Raw genomic sequence first — 23,497 nt, forward strand, 5'->3', positions numbered from 1 at the left:
CAGTGGTCTGGGTAAACTAAGATATACTTAACTTAATTCTTAAGTCATAAACAATGTGTATTTAGTCAAAATGGGATATTTGCCTCCGAATCATAACAGTGCCAGAAAAGGGTGGCCTATCCATAAGAAGCAAACCGCTTTGGTAGCGTAATTCACAGAGTCGAAATGTAATCATATAGGACCTGATCATGAAGATGGGGATCATCTCAGTACAGCAAAGAATTGTTGTAAAAGGTACCAACAAAAGCTCTCTTTCATGGAGATTTAAAATTAGGATAAAGCGTCTTTCATGACGATGCTGAACTTTGGAAAACTAGTTTGGATTATTGTTCATAATTTATGTTGCTAACAAAAAGTTAATCGGTTACCAGGAATAAAAGGTACTATGAATTTGCCGAAGGTACATGTAAAGTTGATTTGTGCAAGTACTTGGAGTAGTTTAATTTATGATAAAGGGGACGATGATTTTTGATGGTAAGGTTTTCCCCATACTGTAGTTACTTGAGTAGATGTGGAAAATGAGAACAAAATGGAAATAAGAAAAAGAAACTGTGCAAATCTAAAACATTAAGGATTAAAAATAGCATAAACGCCAGAAGTAAGTAGACGTAAAAAAAAGAAAAGAAAAAAAGAAGAAAAACTAATTATTCGGTAGATAAGGTAATCTCGAGACCGAAGAGTTCCTTATTAAAGGTGATATATTCCTGAAGACCTGTTCGATGGGAATGCTAATGTCATTACGAAGAAATATATATGAAATTCCAATGAAGTGAGCTTCAAATGGGATCATCAATTCAGTATTACAGTGGTAATATAGAAATATAGTAGTAATGTAGTGCGTCGGTATAAATTAAACATATTAAACTAATTTAAATGCGCAAACTTTTTTTTTTCTAACGATAACACAACCATCTGCGCAGCTCAGTTATTTCAGTTTTGGTCTTTTATATCAGGCTGAGTGAAATTGGAAATCCACACCATTAAGATAATGGGTATCTGAGCTTTTAATGTCCTTTTTTCCGCGATATATTTTTGGGCACATTAATAGAATTGTCTGTAGGCAATCGTTTAAAAGCATTCCGAAATACTCGAGCTGTGTTTTATACTCTTATTAATGCTGATTATTTATTTCCTTTTACTTCTAAACTATCTGCTTTCTCACATTTCTATATTATATGTGGAATTTCATTATCTATTAGTGTGCTTAATCACCTTGAGTAACATGCTTATAGGTCTAAACGTTTTTACTATTATTATCATTATTATTATTATTATTATTATTATTATTATTATTATTATTAATTATTATTATTATTATTATTATTATTATTATTATTATTATTATTATTATTATTATTGAAATAGCTCACAGCTTAAGAAGGTCTCAGATTCTACTTTGAATTTTTGAAGTTTGTGTATGCGTGTGAGAGAGAGAGAGAGAGAGAGAGAGAGAGAGAGAGAGAGAGAGAGAGAGAGAGAGAGAGGAATAGATAACCGTAGACAGGAGCAATATTGTCTCTGAATGTTAAGCGGGGGTACAAAAAATGGCAGAGAAATTTTGATCAGAAACAAGGCACTGATGGACCGACAGAAATAGAGCTTATAAAAGCGCCGTTGCATGTAATTTTTACTGAGTCATTTCTCTTCTATTGAAGTGAAGAGCTGCTGTAGAATAAAAACGAAAGAAAATTTTAAAAATTGGTCTGAATATTGTGAAGGTGATTCGGTCACACAGAGAGATCACATGTCGTCAGTTTAGCGAAAAAATAAGTCTGTTTGGGTCTAATTGGGAAGTCTCCGAGGTGACAATATGTAGATGAAAAGTCGTGACAGATATAAATGGTAAAAGGGCTGAAATAGAGCTGTGGTAACTCGAGAAAAGACGCAAGGATATTGGTAAAAGAGGAGAAAGTGTCACTGAATTTATCTGAGTAGCGACTCGGTTGTTGAGCCTTTTAGGTAGATTTAAGAAGCACTACCACTTTGGAAGTTCTCTGCTAACGGCAAATGGATTAAGCAAACGTTCACACACATGCATACACGCACACACACACAGACACACACACACACACATATATATATATATATATATATATATATATATATATATATATATATATATATATATATATATGTGTGTGTGTGTGTGTGTGTGTGTGTGTGTGTGTGTGTGTGTGTGTAATGAACTTTTGCTTAATCCATTTTCAATGGTATATATACTGTACAGGGTGTCCATAAAGTCTCTTTACAATTTAAAAAATATATTACACAACTCATTGAGGAGATATCTTAATCAGATTTCCTCTGTGTACTCAGCAGTTATCAAACTTTTTAATCCTATCTCATTTATGTATTTCAGGTACCCTGTTGATGAAATAGGTACTGTTAAATGAACCCCTAAAAACTCGGTACTCGTCAACAAAAGGCACGATGTGCGTCAAGGTTTATTGAAACAAAATCAGATACACAGACTCAGCGAAACTACAGAACTAAGTATGGAAGAGATCCACCGTCACGTCCGTCAATTCGTGCATGGCACAAGAAATTTATGGAGACAGGGACAGTGTTGGATAAAGGGAGGAGTGAGCTACCAAGAACGTCTGAGGAAAACATCGATCGTGTAGGACAAGCCTTTGATCGTTCTCCTACAGAGTCCACCCGTGCTGCTGCCAGAGTTAGCAGGTAACATGATGGAACGAATTTCTGAGGATGAAAAGTTCCTCAACCGAGTTTTTTTTTTTTTTTTTGTAGTGATGAGGCAGCCTTTCATGTTTCAGGGAAACTGAACACACATGATGTGAGATTCTGGGAGACTAGGGAACTTCACCAAGATAGTCCATAGGTGAATGTGTGGTGTGGGATCAAGTGCAGTCGAATCATTGGTCCATTTTTCTTCAAGACATCAGTTACTGCAGATGTTTACCTTGACCTTTTGACTGAATATGTGGCACCACAACTAGTTGATCATCAAACAACCATCATTTTCCAGCAAGATGGTGCACCACCACATTGGGGACTGCATGTTCGTGGGTTCCTAAATCAAACATTTCCAAACCGGTGGATTAGAAGGGATGGCCCAATTCCTTGGCCACCTCGTTCACCAGATATCAGTCCCCTGGAGTTCTTTCTGTAGGGTTATGATAAAGATATCGTGTATCAAACAAAGATACAGGACATCACTGACTTCAAGCAAAAGATCACTGATGCCATTGCCACCATTGATGAGGCTATTCTACAGCGACTATGGCAAGAAATCGAGTACCATCTTGATGTGCTTCGTGTAACTAATGGTGCCCATATAGAGATGTATTGAATGAGGCAAAAAAACTCCAATATCTACTCCTCATTTTGTAATCATTTTCACAAATTTGTGTATGTATTTGCTTTTGTAATATATTTTTCTTTAAATTGTAAAAAGACTTTATGTACACCCTGTATATATATATATATATATATATATATATATATATATATATATATATATATATATATATATATATATAGAGTGTGTGTGTGTGTTTGTGGGCGTGTGCGTGTGTGAACGCATGCTTAATCCATTTTCCGTGTATTTCGAAATGCTTTTAAACGATTGCCTACAGACAATTCTATTAATGTTCCCAAAAATATATCACGGAAAAAAGGACATTAAAAGCTCAGACACCCATTAGCTTAATGGTGTGGATTTCCAATTTCACTCAGCCTGAAATAAAAGACCAAAGCTGAAATAACTGTGAGCTGTGCAGATGGTTGTGTTTTTGTTTAAAAAAAAAAAAGTTTACCTTTTTAAATGGCATTCTTACTAAATCTTAAATTAAGTGATATACAGTATACATATATATAATGTATATATATGTATATATATGGACATATGTATACACAGGGTGTTTCGAAATTAGAGCCCCCCCTCTACAGCATAAACTAAAATTGATATGGACAAAAACAAAAGTAATTCAGAACAGCCATTTATTCAAGTTTCTCTCTGAGTATTTAATATTTTGTGTGGCCTCCATCTGCCTGTACCACAGCCTGCATTCTTGAGGGGTATGATTTCAGCAAATCGCAAAAAAGCTGAGACCCAAACTCCATTTCCCTGAGCACTTCAGTCACCTCTCTTCGCAGGTCGTCGAGGCATGGTATACCGTCATAGTTCACCGTGCCTGCATCAACACGATCCTTTAAGATATTACCAATGTTTTCACACATTAAGGTCAGGGGAGCTACCTGGAAATTCACTAGACGAGAAGAAATCGATACCACTGTTTCGAAGCAGCTCCTGTGTCTGAAGAGTCTTGAAACATGGTGCCTTATCATGCAAAAATGTGACTTCTTCAACAGATAACACTTTTTCAGGATCTTTGATTTGAGGAAAGGAAATACTCCACCAGTAAGTACAGTTTCTCTGAAGTATTCGCCATTCCATGACTGTCCTTTTTCTTTGATGATCCATATTAACCGTTTGGCTGTGAACCACAGAAAAATTCCCAAACATTCAGGAAATTTCACAACTTGGCAATAGTGCACATCATCATTGATATCATCCAACTTTGCAGCCCAAATGATGTCATTTTTATGATTTTGCTTCCTGACTGTGTAATTGAAGAATTCATCTGATGCGGCAACATGGAGAAAGTCAGCTTCATCCCAGTCTTTAAGAAATGAACCACAAAACCATACACGGTCTTCTCTCTCTGTTGCTGAGTGATGTTGGGCTTGCTGATAACATGAAATGGCTTGATACCAGATTTTTTCAACTCATGATATACAGCACTATAACTTCTCTTCTTTCCCCTTTTTGTTTCTAGTTCAAGCGCCAATTTGCGTAAAGACTTTCTTGGTCTACCCACTGCCTCAGCTATGATGTCTTTTGACTCCTGAGAAAGGACTTCAGGCCTTCCAAGATTCTCACACTTTTTGCGATGACAGTCATATGGATTTTTGTTCCAGTTTCTTTTAACAAAGGATTCATCTCTTTTAATGTATTTAGCTATCCAGGAACGTGAAATGAAGGATGCTCCAGCATCCCTGGCCTCTCTGAAGGTTATAGCCCGGATTCGGTCAATCCATCTGATTTCCTCTGAGTCGTTAGCCATGGCTGTATCTATCTCCGTCACTCAGTCTGAAAATACAAGAAATGTAAAATGAAAAATAGCTTAATAGAAACTTAAAATAATGTACTTGGAGGTAGACTATAGCAGAAAACTTCATAACATTCCATTTGTTCTGTGGAAGGGGGGGGGGCCTCTAATTTCGAAACACCCGGTATATATATTTGTATGTGTGCACAGTATATATTATGTAAAATTACCATTGAATCTTGCTAGACGTTCATATATCAAGTGTCATATAAAACTCTACATAAAGAAATATTCAAGTATTGCAATGTTAATTATCACTTTATACAAAAAGAATGAAGCCCAGACTTTGTTCACGCTAATTCTAAGCTGATATCCACCCTGGAATACAACTGCAATACCTTTGATTTTATGCAATGATCCTGAACTCTTCTGTTTTCATAGGATCCTTATTTCTCGGATGCAGATGAAATTTTTGGTAGAGCCTCAACTCCTTGAATAAGCATTTTAATGAGAAAGGGTTCAACACTGTTAACTAAATACGCGGTATATGTTGGATGTTATCTAGGTATATTTGGGATGAAACTGAAGTTAATCTCTCTCTCTCTCTCTCTCTCTCTCTCTCTCTCTCTCTCTCTCTCTCTCTCTCTCTCTCTCTCTCTCTCTCAGAGGGTTTATTTACTTGTCCTTACCTATAGCATAAAGAAAGTTGTGAATAAGCTACTGAATAACCTTCATATATTATAAGATTGAATACTAAGCCTATCTAGTTAGTGAAATGCAAATAGTTATCACTATATTCAGGATAAAACATCCCTATCCACTCACTGACCCACACACAAACTTCCGTTCTAGCACCCTTCGCATAACCTCGTTCTGTACATTATGAAGAAATTTCACTACCTTTACAGTGATGCTCTCTGGCATTGTGATTTGCATTTCATCAATTTTAAAACCCTTTTTACTCAGGGCAGTCACATTACAACTTATCTCAATAAATGTGAAATATAATTTTTATTGGGGCCAGATAGCTTTCACAACACGAAAGATATCTGAGAATTAATGCGCACAAAATTATATTTACTCATCCAACTAGGAGACTAAGATTAGGTTCAGACACCAGGAGAAAAGTGCTCGGGGTAAACGAGTGGATACAATATTCTGGAATGTTTATTTGGTGTCACTTTGTTGTTTTTCAGTGAGATGTTCAGTATGTGTATATACATATATATATATTATATATATGTGTGTGTATGTATGTATATATATATATATATATATATATATATATATATATATATGTATATATATATATGTATGTATGTATATATAAATATGCATGTGTGTGTGTCCGCGTGTGTTTATGTGTGTGTATGTGTGTTTAAAATGGCAGCTAATATTTGGCTACCACTTTTTTGTCCTCTTTGATCTGTAATTATATTACACGCAAGCATGACGTAGAAGGCAGAGTATTAACATATAAAGTAGGAAACTAGGAAACATAGGCGGAGATACAGAACGGAAAATTAATTACATTTCATTTGAACGTCTGTATTTTTCCACCAACTCTTTTTCACTATCTGTTTCCGCCTTCTCTTTTAATCCCATTCATGCCAATCCCCTCAGTCATTAAATGAAATTGGAAACAACTTCCTCATGGTGAAGTTTAGGAACAGAAATTTATTCACATTTTACCTGAAAGTCGATTTTTTTTCCATCAGCATACACTCTCTCTCTCTCTCTCTCTCTCTCTCTCTCTCTCTCTCTCTCTCTCTCTCTCTCTCTCTCTCTCTCTGAAAAATTTCCTTTACCCGTTGTTTGTCTTTGTCAAATAAAAATAAGAAGTATTTGCTGGGATGAAGCGCTCTTTGTATAAGTAATGTCTCGCCACTCCGAGATAAGAACGTTCATTTGTTCGTTCTTTTATTCATATTTTTTTTTATATCAGGGTTCCCTTTGCTCTTCCTAATCAGGCTTACATTTCAGTATACATCTATTTTCTATTTAGTTTACTAAAAATAAATTTTCGATTGTAACATTATTACTTTATTACTAAAATGCTTTAAAGTCCCATGTGAGGTAGAATAAGTTATTGATGTTTTGCATCCCGTTTCTTAATCATTTTGGATGTGTCCATACTAGATATTTTAGCGAAATTAAATTGAACAAATAGAATTGCCATAAGAGTTGATTTCTGGCTCAGTCTTTTCTTCCCTTATCAGTTATCTGTAAAAACCCTGAGGTCTATTGTTGCCGCTAGATTTCCGTCTCCCAATATTAATGAGCCAATTTTCTACACCATCGAGTCACGCTACAAAAAATTCTCATTTGGATCCGAAATAAATGAGAGACATTTATTCTGTTATTCTCTTTCTTATGTTTTTGTTGAATTTATTTTCTTACTATTTCCTCTATTCCCATTCTTTCTTATAATTTTTTTTTTATCGACCACTGTGTTTTATATGTTAATTTTTTTACCCTTTCGTATCAATATTTGAATAATGGCAGTGGTAATAATTTTTAGGACATGTAGTGAATAGTATAAATCCCCATGTGATTTTCCAAAACTTGGTTACTCTTTGAAGTATCTTCATGCACTGCAAACCTGCAAACTAGACTTGCTGAAAGGAGTATTGCAGCTATATCCAATATAAAGCCATGAAAGTATATTTTCCAAATTATGTATCATTTTTCATAAAAAGTAGAATGCATTCGGACTAAGTTAAAGAACGATTAAAGAAAATTTGTATCCGATGGGTCTTAATTTAATTTTTATAAAAATCATTTCAATTATGATGATAATTGTCAATTTATATTCATTATTATAATTTATTCGAGTTCAGTCTGAGAGAATATATTGTTGGTTTTTCTGTCACACATCCAAACACACAAAAAACTCACGCTCGGAAACTCGAAAGGTGTTGAAATAAATAAAATAATAAAAATGCAACTTTCAATTACCAGACTAGCATACCAAATTTCCTTACACCTTTGTTGCTTATCTAACGATACTTAATCTCCTTCCCTTATGTGTTACCTCGTAATATGGTATAATCCGTACCCGGTAATGGAATCCTGAATCTTTTTCATTCCCTCTCCGGGTAATCGGGATGGAAACCTCTCTGATCTTCAAGATGAAAGAAATACGACATGTTTTTCCCAACACCTCCCCGCTGATTTTTTTTTCACTGGCGCCAGAAAATTAGTTCTAGCTAGGCAGGTATTACACTGTTTAATCAGATTTATGTTTAATTACCTTGTCCTCATTCTCATAGTGGCAATTGGTCATGATTTAAGAAAAAAGGTTTTAAATAATAAGTGAAAGGATTTAAATAATAAGTGAACGTGATTTGGTTCTCAATTATCTGAGGCATATGTTGCTTATTACATTTTCACCTACCGTTTTAAGAACCGCATATAATCAGTATGTTATATATTTTTCAGCCTGTCTGAGAGCAAAGGTGAATGGCACAAAGAGCATCATTGCTGGTTTTGAATTTCCTCATAAGGAAAGGAAAACTCGAATTTACATAACGCACAAGCGGACCCTATAGAGGAGATACCTCAGAACTTTGATATGGCATAAGAATAGAACTTGATAGGCAAGTATAACATTGCCATCTTATTTGACGTCATATTCGGAGATTTATTAGTATCCTATTTTTGTTAACAAATGTAATTTCTGTGAACTCTTTGTGTTGACCATCGGATACTGTTCTTTCAAATTATCTGATGATCTGGTTAAAGTGTGTGCATGCATGTTTTCTTTGTTTCAAGTTGTCGAAATAAGTGCTTATCTTCATCCGTCAGTTGGATGATCAGGAATCCAGTCATTCAAAGGATATAATATTTTAAAGTATTCTGGAATTTTTACAACGTTTCTGAGCAGCTTAGTTCTATCAGCAGTAAAGAATGAGCATAAGAGAGGGTTAAACGGAATTTATACAAATCTATCAGTTATAGAATGTAAGTTGACCAGTCAGATGGCCAGTATGGAGGACTAGTAGAGATGTTGAGTTGAGTCGGCGACCTATATGGAAGGGGTGATAAGAATAATTTTTGTTATTTCAAGATCATTGAATGATTTTTTTTATGTAGAGGCTGCGTGGACACAATTTCGAACTAATGGGCTACTGAAGAACTAAAATAAACCCATTACGAACTTCTGAAGGCGTTGCTCAGATTTTGGCTGCCAGATATTTTAACCAAGGAGAAAGATATTTCCAGGGTAAATCCCTCTCTGATATTTTGGGAGATGAAGCAGATATTTCTGCTATCATCTCTTTTTTTAAAGTGCTAAAATTTTCAATGATATTTAATTTATATCGTAATATATTTATTACATCACATGAAATTTTAATGACATTAAATTTTTTATTATGTATATATCACATCATTCATTAAACTTCATACCTTTATTTATTGGTCACATCACTTCATTTTATTTATTAATCATTTCCTTCATGAATTCATAATATTAACATAATTTATTTTCTCTTCATTACGGCGCTGAATGGCCTTCTTGGCCCCAGTGCCTGGGCTTTTGCCCTAAATATCGTACATCCATCCCATCCATCCTTAGCTAATATAAAAAGAGAAGAATGATTTTATATTGTTGCAAAAAAAAAGAACAAAAGCAAAAAGATATTAATGAGAAAAATTCTATAACTCTCTGCACTGAAAATCTGAAACATTCAAAAGTTTATGACAAGTTCAAGGAAAAGCATATTTCTTAACGAAAGCTGGGTAAACATTATTGGCGCACAAAACCAAAAGGAAAAAATTTAAGGAGTGACGGTGAGGTGAAATATGAAAAGCTTAAGGAAAGGTGCGTGAGGTAAGAATATTTTATCGAGAAGAGAAGAGGAAACTTTTATATAATTTAGTGGCGGCCTTTGACCTGCATTTATGTTGCCTTTCGCTTTGTAAAGCTAATTTTTCTGACATCGTTGCCAGGGGATGAACTTTATTCCTAAAGGATTTAGGGCGGGGCGAGGAAAAAAAGTTAAGTATACCTTAGTTTTACCAGACCACTGAGCTGATTAACAGCTCTCCTAGGGCTGGCCTGAAGGATTGCTTATTTTACGTGGCTAAGAACCAATTGGTTACCTAGCAAAGGGACCTAGAGCTTATTGTGGAATCCGAAACACATTATAGCGAGAAATGAATTTCTATCGCCAGAAATAAATTCCTCTAATTCTTCATTAGCCGGCCGGAGACTCGAACTCGGGTCTAGCGAGTGCTAGCCGAAAGTCATGTGAGTTTTGAATCCTACAGTGTACATTTTTACAGTATAATTTATCACTTGTCATATATTCTTCACCTAAGGCACACATTGAAGTGCGGATACTTTTTTTCTATGATTAGCCTTTTATTTTTGTCAAATTGTTGAGCAGTGCCATATGGATATATACAGGACCTATTGGTAACATTCACCAGTGCAATATAAGGACAATAGCACTAAGGGCCCGCTGTTTTGGGAACGAGATACAAGAGAAAGTTCTAGAAGAAGGAAGCAAAACTTTTGAAATGCAACCTTATAAAACATGACGTAATCGATCGAGAAATATACTCTTACACATAACCCAAAACAAAGCGCTCTCTTATCTTAACTAGTGTCAGATGGCACGTCTGGTCTAAAACTCAAATCTCTCTCTCCCGCTGCTACACTATTATCATGAAAAAATTATTAATTCTAAATTACGCTGTTAAGTTATCTAAATCACTAATTCTTTTGAGATCTGACATTACGATACATATGATATTTTAACACATGATAAATAGAAGAGTAAATATATAAAAACTATGGGATGATATACATATTACAATGCAATGTCATGAAATTCCTCCCCCCAGAAGGTTAGTTATCCCGGGTTTGAATCCAGTGACTCACAACGTGATAAATAATCTGATAACATAATCTTTTCCTGAAATGTGTTTCACTTTTGCATTATACAGTTGTAGGCATAAAGACCACCTGGTCAGTCTCTGATTGTTATTTTTCACCTTACTGATGAATGAGATAGGGTTGTGATCAGACAACACTAAAATTTTTCCATTCCTAGGTCGGTTCACATACGCTTCAAACTTTTTCAATGCTATGATTAATGCTAACGTTTCTTTTTCGATTGTTGAGTAAGTTTTCTGATGCTTTTTCAACCTTAAAGACATGAAACATACGGGGTGCAGAATACAGCTGTCATCTTCTTGAAGTAGAACAGCTCCAGTTTCACAGTTGAATGCATCAACTTGTATTACAAATTTTTTACTGAAGTCTGGAGCTTGAAGCACCGGTCTTTAACGTGCGCTCCAGAGCATGCACGCAAGAGTGCACACAACCATCACTGCACGAGAGGACACCTCACCCGAGGAGAATCACCCCAGGCAGCCATTGAAAAATCTACCTGATCTGAGACCCCCCTATACGAGTATATACCGCCACGAGCGCCCTGTGTCTCCAGGCTCATCCCAAAGTCCAGAAGATGACAATAGAGGTGGTCGAAACATGTCGACAGGAAGAGTACTCAAAATACCAGATAGACGCCAGAAAAAAAAGAAGAAATACCACCGAAAATACCATAAGGAAAATCTACGTATTTACATCCCAGGTTTCAGTAACCTGCCATAATGCTTGAAAATAAAGAATTTCCGCTGTAAGAAATATGCTGTTTAATCCATCGAAATTTGAACATTGGACAACTATTGACTAATATTGATATGATATGGCTGTAAGACTAACTTTGCTCTATTAAATAAAAAAAGGGATAAAGAAGATTAGGAACAAAGACGGTAAATAATTGCTCAGCTTTACTTGCCAATGTGTTGATGACTTAACATTTCCTAAAGAAGCAGTTGTCATATATATATATATATATATATATATATATATATATATATATATATATATATATATATATATATATATATATATATATATGTGTGTATATATTTACATATATAATATATATATTATTAACACAGTGATATTAATGATATTCCTACATTTATAAAACTAACGATCGATACCAGAAAAGCGGTCACACATTGACTGCATTATGCTAAAGTATATGTTGCCGATGATATTTCAAATAAATGAAGTCCCAGTCAACGTTAATCATGAAAGTCATCGAGTCTATGAAGATATAAAGGGGAGTGAAATTATTAAGTCAGCAAAAGCAAATATGGAACGAGAATTCAAAAGAAGGATTATTTACATAAATTCAGTTGTTTCTGCTGTAGCGAATAGCAATGAATTTATATTTCCTTATTTCTTTTCTTAGTTTTTGACGGCCATAACAATTTTTATTTGTGATGAGATTGCAATCCAGTGACAGGAAGGGTTTCGGTGACCTGATTCGTTGAAGCAAAGAATTATTGCTGGCATAACTCGATCGTATTCGTCACCAAAAAATATTAGTTCTCTTATTATGGTCGTATTTCTGTTAATTCAGTGATATGAATATCTCTAATATATATATATATATATATATATATATATATATATATATATATATATATATATATATATATATATATATATATATATATATATAATGATATGGTAACGTGCTTTGCACCGGAGAACGAGGAAACACCATGATAACTGATAAGTTTCCGCCAAATATTTAAGAGCTCTTTGAGTCCCAAAGAGATTATCTCGTTTCATGTGGGTTCCCTCCTCGTCGAGGTGAAAATGAGGTCCGTCTCTCGTCCGATTCAGCGAATCACTTCCAGTTCCGAAGAATGTTAGGCTCCTTCCTTTTGGGAATGTGAGGAAGAGAAACAGAGGAAGTATTTTGCACCATTCACGAGAAACTGGGGCTCGATTACGAGGATGCTCTTGCCTCTCCTCTCTCTTTCCTTCTGGTTATAAGTTTATTCCTTCTTTTTATCTTAGATTTATCTTTAGGAATTTCTCATAAGACAAGGATAGCAACATACAATAGTTTATCAACTTAGAATATAATACCAGAAGATGTAATATTTTTTACAACAGAATTCTATTAGTAAAATTCGCAACAATATCCACAAAGCTAAATTTAGCGGGAATTGGTCTCTTTTATATATATATATATATATATATATATATATATATATATATATATATATATATATATATATATATATATATATATGTATTAATGTTTCCTGCACTAGGAATTATATACTTAATGACGGAACCCCAGTCTCTCTCTATCTCTTTGTATCTCTCTCTTCTTCAGTTACATTATACTAAGCATAAACATTACTGGAGGGGAGAGGATTTGCATGATATAAGAAACTACTTCATTTAGGTCGAGATAAAAAAAAAAAGGGCAAATTAATTACAATTTTATTTGAACGTAGACTTTCTCAACAACCCTTTTACACTATCTCTTTCACTCTCTCTTTTAATCAGCTTCATGCCAGTCAGTCATTAAATAAAACAGACATCTTATGAAAACGGAAACATCTTAACCAGGGAGATGGTACGAAAAAGGAAATTATTTACATTTTAACTGACCATTGATGTTTTTCGCCATCAGCTCTCTCTCTCTCTCTCTCTCTCTCTCTCTCTCTCTCTCTCTCTCTCTCTCTCTCTCTCTCTCTCTCTCTCTCTCCTCATCTCTTAAAACTTCCTTTCCCCGTTGTTTGCTTTTGTCCAAAAAAAAAAAAAAATAAGGTGTATTTGCTCGGATGAAGAGCTTTTTGTATAAGTAATGTCTTGTCACTCTGAGATAAACACTTTTTTTTTTATTCCCGGATGTTACATCAGGATTTTCTTTTTTCTTGCTAATCAGGATAGATTTTAGTACATGACTTTTATTGAACTTGTGTACTAAAAACTAAATTTCGATAGTAATACAAAATTTTGTACTCCATAATAATTAGAATATTTTAAAGCTCCACGCACCGTTGAGTGAGTTCCTTGATTGAAACTGATGTTTTGTAAGAGGTTACTTAATAATTATGGAATTGTCGATATTAAGGAATTTCATGGAATTCAATTAAATAAAACCACCAATAAAACTGATTTGTGGCCCAGATCACTGGTGCCCATATCAATTACGTATGAAAGCTTTAGGGCCAATGTTATCTATAGATTCCTTTCTGCCAATATTAATGGGCCAGTTTTCTACGCCATCGAGTCACACACCAAAAACTCTCATTCTGCTGTTCTTTTTCTTGCGTTTTTATTGAATTTATTTTCTAAATTTTCCCCGTTTCTCACTTTTTCTTATGTGTTATTAACATATTTTTATATATGTTAACTTTTCACTGCTTTGTTCTGTATTTTAACAATGGTAATGGCAATAATTTTGTAGGGTGTATGGTAAATAACATTAGCCATCTTACTATAATTTCAAACTTAGTTGCTATTTGAAGTGTCTTCATGCAATACATATTGGTAAACAACAGTTGTTCAAAGTAGCACTACAGTGATATCCAATATAATGCCATGTAAGTATATTTTGACTGTTTTTTTTTAATAATGACGAGTATAATTATAATTATTATCATAATTTGTTGATTGACATTAATAGATTCATCAGTCTGAGAGAAGATATCAATTTTTGTTTTTCAAACACGCACGTGTAAACTCAAAAATGTAATAAATATTGGATATGTAGGAGCTATGCAGAGAAAATTCAACATTTTCTTAAAAAAGAAAAAGTCTAATCCTAGCAAAAAAATAACGTCACTTTCCTTTCTTTGGTTCGCATACCAAATTTCACAAAATTCTTGTTACTCGTGTCTCACGATTCATAATCCCCTTCCTTAATATGTTACCTTGTAATGTGTTATAATCCGCACCCGGGAATGAAATTTTGAATCCTTTTCATTCCCTGTCCGGGAAATCGTGATGGGGACCTCTTTGATCCTCAAAAAGAAGAAAATAAGACGACGCGTTTTATCCAGCAGTTTCCGGGATGATTTTTTTCTTAGTATGTCAGAAAATTAGCTCAAGTTAGGCAGGTATTGTACTGTTTAATTAGATATCTGTTTATTTACCTTGTACTGATTGTCATAATTGTTACTGTTCTTGATTTCAAAGAAACGTTTCAAATTATAAGTGAAAATGACTCTGGATTTGGGTCTTGGTCATCTGAAGCATATGTCACTTACTGCAGTGTTGCGTAGTGTTCTAAAACCATTTGTAATCAGTATATTATATTTTTCAGCTCTATCCAGGCGAATGGGCCAAACAGCATCATTTCTGGCTGGAGGAGATACTTCAGAACTTTGGACTGTAAGATTGGAAGTTGATAGGTAAGTACAGTACAATATTTCCTTCTATGATATTATCCATATTCTGTTTTGTTGACGTTTTCCATTTCTTTCAACTTGTTACGCTAAAAGTAGGTCAGTGTCATACATATATTTATATTGTAAAATTTGGACCATTGGGCACCGTTCTTTAAAATGTTTTTGATGTTTTGGTGAAAAGTAGGATTGATATAGATCTTAACAGTAATATATCGGAGAGCGTCCTCGGGCCTTTCTGTTCTTGTGTATGTGTGTGTGTAGTGTCTTCTTAATTTTCTCAAGTCGAAAGAAGGTTTAGGCTTTACCTGTAGTCGAAAGAGCAGATTTCTAAACATCGAGGGGCTAGAGTTTCTTGAAGTTAACTGAAATTTATGTAACTTTTATGAATAGCATAGCTTTTTTATCAGCTAAGATTGATCGTCAAAAAGAGGTAACGCAGGATTTACACAAATTCTATGAGATGCTGAATGTAGGTTGACCAATAGGAAGGTCTTGGTGGGGATTAGTAGAAGTGATGAGCCGAATCCGCGGCATCGGTGGCCGGGTTGGAAAGGCGGTGGGTTACTTCAATGGGAACACAAGCGCGGGACTTCAGTGGTCCTGAGGGCCGACGATGTGGGTACGTTCTCGAAATGTGTCAGCGTGAGTAACATGAAACTTTCTTCTTATCACTTGCCTATGACACTTATTTTTTCTATGTAGAAGACTTCAAGGATAGAAAGTTGTTTTAGTTTTCTTTCGTAAACGAGAAACCTAGTACCAGCAACTAGTAGCGCTGTAGTTGAACGGAGGCCATGGTTACCTTGGTAGTGTTAATGACACTATCCTGAAGGTGGTACGTGCGGGACACGATGGGAATCATACTCGTCTTCGCTGCGGGTAATTCCACTTTATCATGTTTGTCCTTTGAAGTCCGATTGGACGATCGCCGACTTTGTCTTTTAGTAGGTTGGAGGTCTTCCTAAAAATTTTTATGCTTTTCGCAGTGCCAATAAGATGGATGCCCCTTGCAATGATAGCCTTGATTAATCTCCCATCTGCTGTATAAGTGGCGTTCATCTAGTTCCAATAGTACTGAGTCACAGTGTCTTCGTCATCGTCATTGACGTTATTGTCTTGATGTTAGTACCATTGGTTAATGGTTTTTGTTTCATGCCCTCTTCAATGTTAGGAGGGCATCTTTACATTCTTATGCGTGTGGCCCACTTGTAGTAATAGGAGGGGGCTAAGCTGAAATAAGAGCCCTGTTCAATTTCAGGGAACGAGAAGGTCACTAGCTAGAATTGTTAAGGCAGCGCCCGGAGTCGGTGGCCTTGAAGTATGCACTGGTGCTGATGTCATAATTTTGCAGTTTTAGAAGGACATCCAGGAAATACAACTGATTCTCTACCTTTGTCACAGAAGTGACGTTATGGGACAACTTAGCAAATTAAGTTCCTGTGCTTTATAGATCAGTCCTATCAGTCTCACTCTTTTCCCTCTTCCTTGGAAGTTATCATGACTAAAACTTTGAAAGACTTGATGAACAATGTTCTGATAATCTTTTTCTGTACAGGACCCATGACGTTGTGTCATTCATCTTTATTTTACAACTAATTCTCCCTCTTTTTGGAAGTAAAAATAACAATCTTTTTTTCAATTTTTTTTTTTTTTTTAATTTCCGCTTTGATTTCCAATACTTTTAAAGCTAAGAAATGACGTACTTTCATGTGCAGTAGTACAGAATTTTCCCTCAGCCATTTTAGCCTTTCATACTATTTTCCCTCGGACCCTACTTTGCACGCTAAGGTAGGCGTTCATATTACTGTATGAATAATCGACCTGAAACAGAACGCCCCTTACAGTAAGTTTTCCGTAAACCAAGGGGTGAGCTACAATAGGCCATCACCAGCCATTCAGTGGCTGGAAACATGAGATGGGCCACACATGAGGTGGTACTGTATTTTGCTGTTAATGTATGTAGACCCCGGCTCTATGTTCGCGCTTGGTTTAATGATGCGCGTGTGTTCTTTTTTACATCTAGTTGAACATCGAAGAAAATTTTCGGTAGGTTGTGCCGTTGGTGTGTGTATATATACATATATATGTATATATACATATATATATGTATATACAGTATATGCATATATATATATATATATATATATATATATATATATATATATATATATATATATATATATATATATATAAATTTCTGACTCACGTCAGGATCGAACCCAGGTCTCTCAGGTGGAAAGCAAGGGCGTTAACCACTGGGCCCTTGCTTTCCACCTGAGAGACCCAAGTTCGATCCTGACGTGAGTCAGAAATTTATTTCTGTTCCACACGTGATTGTGTGTTGATGATTTTCTATATATATATATATATATATATATATATATATATATATTATATATATATATATATATATATATATATATATATATATATATATATATATATATATATATATATATATATATATATATATGTGTATATATATATATGTAATCTCCTTTTCACATGCGTTCTTTTTCATTTCATTACATGATGCCATGTCCTAAGAAAGAAAATATCATTGTTCGAACCTAGCCTGCGAGAAGAAACAAAATTAATGATCTGGATGTTGTCATAAACAGTATATTTTCGTATTAAATAAGAATCATTAATAATCTTTCTCGTTCTGGAGTTCCTGAAAAATAATGTAATTATCAATATTGGAAAAAACAGGTCTTAGACCCTGAGGCTCATTTATCACTATAGTAACGTCTTTGGTCTAATAATAATATGATGTGTTCATCCATCTTCTTAACGACTTATATGTTCTCTCTCTCTCTCTCTCTCTCTCTCTCTCTCTCTCTCTCTCTCTCTCTCTCTCTCTCTCTCTCTCTCTCTTTTATTTTTGGCTTGGAGTGGGAGAGCGCGTAGAAAAATTATGCTGATAAATTTTTGGTTGTGATGCTAAATTATCTCAGCATCAGTTACGAATTTATACTTTCTTTTATAAACATTGCTTTCTCCTTTTTCATAAAGAAGAAACTCCAAATAGAAAGAGAAAACGTATAAAGTAAGGAAATATAAGATAGATCATGAAAAAGAATAGGCTGAAGTATAATCAATGTGTATTATAAATACAAAATTAGATATATGTAATTATATAAAAACTAATGTAAATTATGTGCTCTGAAAACTCCCGGCATCAGGGCCTGTCTTGAAGGACTGAAAAATAATAGGCCTCAGGTCGGAATGTAGGCTTAAAAGTGTAAAAATCTCTGGATCACCGCCGGGAATCAGGTTCACGGAAATACTTGTGTTTGTACTGGCGTGGGCTAATAGAGTTTTGGAGCAAGATTATCGGGAAGTTATTAAACATATAATTAAGTTTAAAAATACAGATAATTAACCCAAAGTAAAACGTAAATGGAAATGGTTATTGGGAAATGCTAAAAAAAAAAAATACTAGTTTAATCTATAATTGCTGTGTACAGAGTTTGCACATTAGACGGCAAATAAATTAGGCGTGCATTAGCTATTTAAGGTCTAAACAGTTGTGGCGTTTCTAAAAGTCTATTAGCTAACTGATGCAAAAATGTGTCGAAATACTCTAGATACTTTTGTAAGAGAACAATTACTAGGAAGATACTGACCTTAAATTTTATGAGGATTCAGACGATTAGATAAATACGAATCGAATAAAAAGAATTGCAATTTCTTATTGCTTGGACATAACTTAAAATATATGGCCATGAAGTTGGTTGTTCTTGCTAGATATGTAATGATGGTGATGTCTCTCTTGGCCTCTCTGTGTGATGACAAACAAGAGAAGGGTTTATGGGTTACCCATTATCACGTCTGAGGAGCACCTTGAAACTAGATTAAAGCTAGATTGACGGCCTTAGGCCTTGCCATATGCAATGATTTCGAACTAATCGACTGCTGAAGAACTGAAACGGGACTGTAATGAACTTTTGTGGACGAAGCTCAGATTTTAGTATTTACGAGATTGATCTGCTTCCTTGGCTAACATGAAGAGAGAAGAGTGATTTTTTATTGTTGCAAGAACAATAAAAAAGAACAAAAGAAAATATTTAGAAAATTTCAATAACTTTCCAGAATGAACGGAAATATTTTAAACTTCAAGGGAATGGAAATTCATTAATGAAAGCAGGGTAAAAAGTAATGAATGAGTGACGAAAAAGGTAATGAGCTTGATATGAGGATGGTAAACTGTGCGAGGTGTAATTAGATGAACGTGGAGTGAAAATGAAAGAACTTAAGGAAAGGTCGGAAAGATAATAATTGGAAATTGTCGAGAAGAGAAGAGGAAGCCCAGACATGTAATCAGGATTTCCTCCATTTATCGTTTATAATTTAATGGCAGCCTTTGACTTGCATTTATTTTGTCTTTCGCTTTGTAGAGCTAACTTTTTCTAAAAACCTTGTCAGGTGATGGACTTTCTTCTTAAAAGGTGTTGGTGGAGTGGTGTGGAGAAGGGGCCCACTTATACTCCGCGAGTTTTGAGCCCTATAGTGAAACTTTATATTAGTTACTGAACTCTGCCCTCTGGTGAATTTCAGCCTATCGGTCACACTCACCAGTACAATTTAGGTGCAACGGCCCTAAGCACCTTCTGCCATAAAACAAAATCAGTTTTACAGTTTCTGATACAGATTTACACGCACCCATATATATATATATATATATATATATATATATATATATATATATATATATATATATATATCTATATATATATATATATACATTATATATATAAATACACACACACACACACACACACACACATATATATATATATATATATATATATATATATATATATATATATATATATATATATATATATATATATATATATATATATATATATATATATATATATATTTGATGAGAGAGAAAATAAACACAGTTCCGTTAACGTAAACTCTGCGAGTTCTCCAGCGATTGAATTCTTTGAAGTAAATGAAAACATTATGTACTAAAGAAACTATACGTAGGTCAGTCTTAAAGCAGAGGCTATAAAGAGGGAATACTAACGCTTCCGCTTTATAAAACTAAACATGCATTGAGGGGTAAGAGAAAATAAGAACGCATCATGGCTGAAAAACCAGAGACGATAAACTCCCTCCGGGTTTCTAAAAAGATCGTTGCTAGATAAGGTTTTCCCTTTATTGAGGCGGTGATGGAGGTAGATTACCCGCCGACTGGAAAAGAAAATTTTCTCTCGATGAGGCGAAGACGCTAAATTACACGTGATGGTTTCGGGTTCCGTTAAAAAGGTCATTACGTAGGCTGTCCCCGGAACCTCTCTTTAACGATACCTTCATAAAAACGTTAATGCTGTCGTTTTAGAGGTTACTAATATTGCTGCCTTGATAATGGGCTTTCTAGAGAGAGAGAGAGAGAGAGAGATCAAAACGTATTTAAAATGCTTACTGGGGAGATGGTGTTTCGTTGCCTTGGATATATGAGGCCTTGATATGGTAATTAATGTCAAGAAACGTTTCTGTTCCCCACGGAATATTATTAAGTTCTGTCATCTAAATACATCAGCTAAAGAGAAAAGTCAGTAAATTTGCCCAGAATTTAAAGTATTTATACTGCCTACACCTTTAGAATTACTTTACCCTGGGGAAAGGGAATTGTACCCCTCTTGGTAGCTAGTGGGATAATGTCTCTCTTATTCATGTTTCAACCTAAGAAGACGTAAGTTCTCATTCTGATGAGGATAAATGAACTCACCTTACATAATTCTAATTGGATGGAAGCTATTCACAAAGTAAAGTAAATTTGATAATTACGAATTGTCTTTGATTTAACATTTGTAGATAAACATGCGCACACACGGGCGCATACACACAAATTTTTTCCCTTTAATTGTACAATACAACATAATGAAGAAACTGTAATCAAATATTGCATTTTCCTAACCATGACAATATAATAATACTAATAGCATTAGTATCCTAAATGTTCAGACTTTCCTTGACGTGATTCAAAATGCTCATTTCTTCCTATTGAAACCCATTTAGAAGACTGGCTATAAGCCCATTGAGTATCAGAATGTTTATTCAACAAACTCAGCTTAATTATTCACTATCTCTTCAGCAAATATACCTCTTGCAAGGTAGTAGAACTCACTCTCTACTCTTTTTCCCCCTGTTCTTTCCATATGGGAACACATTTACAGATTACAACAATCTTTGCTGATTGTTAGTTTATATGAAAAATGAGAGTTGAAAAGATTTTGGGTGTCTGGGTCCGGATGAACATCCATTTTTTCGTGTTTTATAAAAGAAAACTGTTGAGATGGTTTCGTCTGTCCGTCCGCACTTTCTTCTGTCCGCACTTTTTATGTCCGCCCTCAGATCTTAAAAGCTACTGAGGCTAGAGGGCTGCAAATTGTTATGTTGATCATCCCATCCACCCTCCAATCATCAAACATGCCAAATTATAGCTCTATATCTTCAGTATTTTTTTTATTTTATTTAAGGTTACAGTTAGCCATGATCGTGCGTCTGGCAACGCTATAGGACAGGCCACCACCGAGCATTGGCTGAAAGTTTCATTGGCTGCGGCTCATACAGCATTATACGCTGTGCAGAAAACTCTACTGCGCTTGGCGCCTTTTTTGCTCATTTTTTTCATTCCTTATACGACCGAGCTTAGTAATTAAGCAGCAATTTAATGACCATTCACAAAACTGATTACCTGACCCTGCTTTTTCAACTACATTCTGATTCAGATCTTGAAGGAAAATACCAAACATATTATTGCCTCCAAGTTCTCACTGCGCCTCATAACTTGTCTATGGAAATTTTGCCTTATAAATTAGCTATGAATACTTTTTCTCATGTTATGGAAAGAGAGGCCAAAAGGGTTCTCTTAACTAATTATATATACATAACAAACACAGATCAGAAGAATGACGAATTACTGGGCAGGTAATAATAAGGCCTGCTAAAGTAATGAATCCTACACAGAATATATATTCTACTCCCATGATGCCTTCATAACAGGAAATATCGCAGTGGGGGATAGAAGGGGGACTGCACATGGATGGAGCAGAGAGATTCCACAGTCGAGGCCTATCTGCAAAATATGCAGGACAGTTACTTGCAATAATAATAATATGCTCAAAAGGAAACAGGAATGCACAGATGGTGCCAAATAACTCTGTTCAACACTAATGCATAACTATGTTAACACTGAATGCTCCAACACAGATTACTGAAGGTGATCACACAATGGAAAATAAATGAAAACAGGCAGAGAAATAACAGGAATCATGGCTGACTAGGAACCTTATTCTGGCACATTACCTTTGTCAAGATGACGGTGTCCTCATTCACTAGGGCGCTGGCGATGGAGGAGGGAATTATAATGCCACTACAAAGTATACTGGTTCGAGCCCCAGTGTCAAACACGTGGTTCAGATGGACAGGCAAGGTAAGGACGTCTGTCCTCAGGTTGCGTTCTGAGCATGGTCTCTCTCAATTTCTGTTGCATCGTCTATAAATAACCTTCAGGGATTACGCTGGTGCGTCTGGCTAGGTGGCGCAAAGGTCAGTCTTCGTCAGGTTTTCTATAATGACCGCATGGCACCAGAAAACCCTCGGAGGGTTCAGGATGAGGGGGGGGTTTGCCAAGTTTCTCTTTTATTGCTCCTCCTTTGCCTTGTTTGATGCAGAGAACTTACAACAGTCAGCTGGAATTAAGCCTAAAAGCTTGAACAGAGAGAGGGGTTAGGCTTATTTTGAGGGATGAAGGAGAGAGTTTATGAAGGGGCGAGTGGAATTCCACAGTTCTAGTAATTAATAACTGGAATTTATTACCTAGTTTACATTTTTGAAATTAAAAGTAACTGGTCACCTTTGGCGCTAATTTTTTTTAATCTTACATATTCCATATCCTTTGGAATCTTGAATTTCAAGTTAGTGGCCCCTGTGAGGTAGTTCCTTATGAATAGGGTTTATCTTCTGAACAAAGTTTTAAGCTTGGTTGTCCGCATGTTTAGTTTGTGAGTCCCTGAATAGAAGGAGCGGAAATCTTCCTGTAGTTGCAGTGAAAAGTGTTAGAACAAGGCTAAAAATAGTTGCTGAGGTTTCTCGCGTTTTGAAGATAATATGTACGAAAGGCATGTTTGCTACAGAGAGGCTAGTGTTTTGACAAT

General features: G+C 35.1%; 1 long non-coding RNA gene across 1 annotated transcript in view; it reads left to right on the forward strand.

Annotated features, from left to right (window-relative positions):
• Nucleotides 1-15,228: 15,228 nt before the first annotated feature.
• LOC136848806 (uncharacterized) overlaps nt 15,229-23,497 on the forward strand; it is a 512,153-nt gene continuing 503,884 nt past the window's right edge. Inside the window, exon 1 of the long non-coding RNA XR_010856147.1 lies at nt 15,229-15,323. This is a non-coding gene — a long non-coding RNA (uncharacterized lncRNA). The remainder of the gene's footprint in view (nt 15,324-23,497) is intronic.

Source organism: Macrobrachium rosenbergii, chromosome 19 (assembly GCF_040412425.1).
Source record: "Macrobrachium rosenbergii isolate ZJJX-2024 chromosome 19, ASM4041242v1, whole genome shotgun sequence".
NCBI classification, from domain to species: domain Eukaryota; kingdom Metazoa; phylum Arthropoda; class Malacostraca; order Decapoda; family Palaemonidae; genus Macrobrachium; species Macrobrachium rosenbergii.